Genomic DNA, 3,449 nt, shown 5'->3' with positions numbered 1-3,449 from the left:
AACTAGAACAGGGCGCCTTCTCTCGTCACTTACAACCACTTATTATTAAAGATAACGCTAATTGGTGCAGTGGTGGGCGACAATTCTTCATGGGGTTCATCATAAAAAGCCAAACCTTGAAAGTTATGGCACATTAGAGGTCTTAAAGCCAAGGTACGGTATTAAACATCGCATGCTGAGACATGCCGATAATCTGAGCCAGGGGAGCAGTAGACGTCCTATCAGTAGCCCCTTGGTTGCTTCCCTGCCTTGCCCTCACTCCACCCTTCCCCCACTCCTGGTATCAGCCTGGCAGACACAATTAACATTTTCATAAAAACAATTCCCTGCCTCCAATAGTCCAATGTAATTTGTTTTCCATCTCTGTTCATTAATCATTGTTTAAATCGGTGAGCCATCCCCTCCACTCTGCCATCTGCACTCAGCTGTGTTACAGATATGACACCTTCCCCCTTAATGGGAGCTGACAGCCAGGAGAGGAGGCCTGTGGAAAATAGCTTCCTGCATGTGCACTTCCACCTCACATACTGCCAGCAGGTGAGAGAGGGGGATTTAATGGGTTCTGATTAATCTCAAAGGCAAACAACATTATACACTACACTATCATACAGCATGCAACACTACAGTATATATACATGCAGCACAGCAGTATGAAAAGTGAGCGGCGCTACAGTGACTACAATAGCTAGACCAAAAACTCATGCAGACATTCTTTAAAACAATGGCGATGCATTCCACATTTTGTCAAAGTTGTCGACTGTTTTTTTTTTTTTCATCTCTTCTAGTTAAATTAGTGCAGTGTTCCTACAATATGCTATTGTTTTCCTGGAATTGGGAGCAAGGTTATTAATTATTCACTGTTGTGTTCTCATATGAGGGGGCTATGCTTTTCACTGTATTGCCTCATAGCTCAAATACTTAGGGCCATGGTACTCGGGCAAATTTCATGAGGCAACATCAGAGATATTATTATCACAAGGCAGACACTTAGGAGATTAAAAGTTTCCTGAAGAGTTTTCAGTGATTGGGAAAGGTTCAGATTTTTCTCTGATAAAATTTCAAAGTTCCAGGATATCTGCGGCCCGCATGGGAGAGACAAATCAAATAACTTTTGCCTGTTTTGTTTTTTTCTTTCAAGGGATTTTAAGCCTAAATCTAGGTTAGCTTAGGCATTTTTGGGGGGGAGAAAATCCTACTCAATGTGGTGGTGAGAGGGTGCCAAAAAGTTCATCTGGCCCGTTGATTTCAGCGTGGATTACAGATATTCAAATCATGAGCCTCATGTTCAAACAAGTGCCTCTATCAGGGGAGAAAGTTGCCAAGCAGAGCTTTGTCATGTAAGCTGTATGAATTTACTGCAGCATAATGAGAAAACGGCTGTGGCGCTACATTAAATACAGTTTCATCCACTCACCCTCCCTCTCTCTAATTTCCTCTCAGTTACGATGATAATAATTTCAGTCTCCATACAGGCTATACAGGTTGTTTTTGGTTTGTTTGGTTTTTTTAAAGATGGTGTCACCTGAACATACACAGGCCCAATTTCTCATCAGGAATTCTGTCACGGCGCACACATGGTCCCAGTTACAAAACGCTTCAGACAAACGCCCCAACTCTTTTTGGGGTGTTTCTAACAAGGACAGCGGCAGCAGCAGTAAATGATGTGTATATTCAAAGCTGAATATTTCATGTTGATTGATCGAACTGACTGCCACCCACCTGCTCCTCCTCCTGTCCCACCGGAGCTGGCATGAGGAGAATTCAGTAATTGAGAAGAGCAGAGCATGCTCTCGCTTTGCTCACATATGACAGATGGGGCATCATCGCTTCAAAGGAGAGCATTTGGAAACAGGAGGAAGGAGGGGGGCAGAGGGTAAGGGGGGGGCTTTGGAAGTAGCTGTGCCACTCTGTACAGGTGACAGTAAAAAAAAAAAAAAGGTTACATTATCTAAAGCATGACCACAAAAAATAAAAGGTTACAGATGTAAAAGGTGCAACTTTAAATGTAAACAAATTTACGCAGACAGCTACATTGCAACGTGCAGACACCATGCATCATTATTCTCAGTCACACACAACTTCATTAGCCCATCTTTTGCATGAGGTCTGGTGTATCTGGTACTTTATAATTTCTTAATTCTGGAATTTAATGGTTGTAAATTAGCCTATAATTAAATATTAATATGGAATTAAAAACAAACGTTATGGCTAAATATGACATGATAGGAGGTCGTGATAAAAACATTATATGGAACATGTTCACGGTCTACTGTGCACACAACATATGTAGCAATAAACACCAAGAAAACACACACATTTTCTGTTGTCTTCTTCTAATGTTTCCGGTATCGTATCGAATTGAATTCCACAGTCGTTTCTTAGCCCTCGCCATTACTTACTTTTTCACCCCTCCAAAAAAAAAGAGCTAACAGCCACAGCTGAGGGAAACGCATCTCTATCAGAATCCGACACGTCAAAAAACTTAAACTCACTCACTTTTCTCAAAATGAGGCTACTTCAGCACCTCCGAATCGGTGATGTTGTTCTTACCTGGCCACTGCGAGGAGGCGCGGAGGACACGAGGTGACAGCTGGAGTTCAGCGGAGAGTGATGTTGAACTGGATGACTGACTGCTGACTGACGGACTGTTCGCTTCACACGCTTTATCACAAACGCCCAGGAACACAGCCGGACCCGGATTCCCCACCTTTGAACTACTACAGCCGTCTCTCTAAAAACATCAAACCTGTAAACGCTCTCACCAGACGAAGGCGGCAGTGCAGCTTTGCTCTGTAGTATTTCCAGTTAAAGAAAGAGGTAATGAAATCTTAATAAAAAAAAAAAAATTCTCGGGATACTTCGACATGTCCCGAAGCCTTATGTCTCCCTCATCTGGTCGCTGGTGTGTAAGTGTAACAGACTGGCACCGTGCGTAAAATGTGCTCTGCCGTCTCCAGGACGCAGACCTCATCAATCCTTCTTCTGACTGAGACGAGATGCGTGCATTTGGAAGCATTACGCGGTATTAAGCATGTCAAATTTGTTAAGGTGATTACCTGTGAGGGTAGTACTTTTATATTCTTTGAAAACTTCGAGTGATGGATTCGCCTGTAACGGTGTTATGAGCTTGAGACTTGTGCTCTTTATAGACAGACAAATTATGCAGATTCTTTTTTACACAGGCTGATCCTGTGTGTTGTGTTTTCCATCAGCCTCTTGCTTTATGTAGCCAAACTGTGTGTTTGGCATATTGTGTCAGGGAAGAAAGGATGAATAAACCGCGGTGATTCAGCATTTTATTTTGGTAAATGGCTCCATTAAGGAAGCTTAATTGGATGCTTGTAACATCTATCACATTTCTAGCATCCTGCTGACCTTCACTGTAGATTCTCCTCCAACAAAGTGAGGAAGAGTTTTCTTTACTTTGAATAAGAGAATACATTCCAAAC

The 3,449-nt window shown here is 42.4% G+C and overlaps 1 protein-coding gene across 3 annotated transcripts in view; it reads right to left on the bottom strand.

Annotated features, from left to right (window-relative positions):
* LOC137881855 (zinc finger protein 536-like) overlaps positions 1–2,831 on the bottom strand; it is a 25,563-nt gene extending 22,732 nt beyond the window's left edge. For all 3 annotated transcript variants that reach the window (XM_068724005.1, XM_068724006.1, XM_068724007.1), the window contains exon 1: positions 2,551–2,831. The gene's annotated coding sequence lies outside the window, so the exon portion shown is untranslated. The remainder of the gene's footprint in view (positions 1–2,550) is intronic.
* Between the last annotated feature and the right edge of the window lie 618 nt (positions 2,832–3,449).

This window comes from Cebidichthys violaceus, unplaced genomic scaffold, assembly GCF_023349555.1.
Source record: "Cebidichthys violaceus isolate CVI_PGR_0920_01 unplaced genomic scaffold, fCebVio1.0.p SCAF_3, whole genome shotgun sequence".
Lineage (NCBI taxonomy): Eukaryota > Metazoa > Chordata > Actinopteri > Perciformes > Stichaeidae > Cebidichthys > Cebidichthys violaceus.
This window is presented reverse-complemented; position numbering and strand designations above follow the sequence as displayed.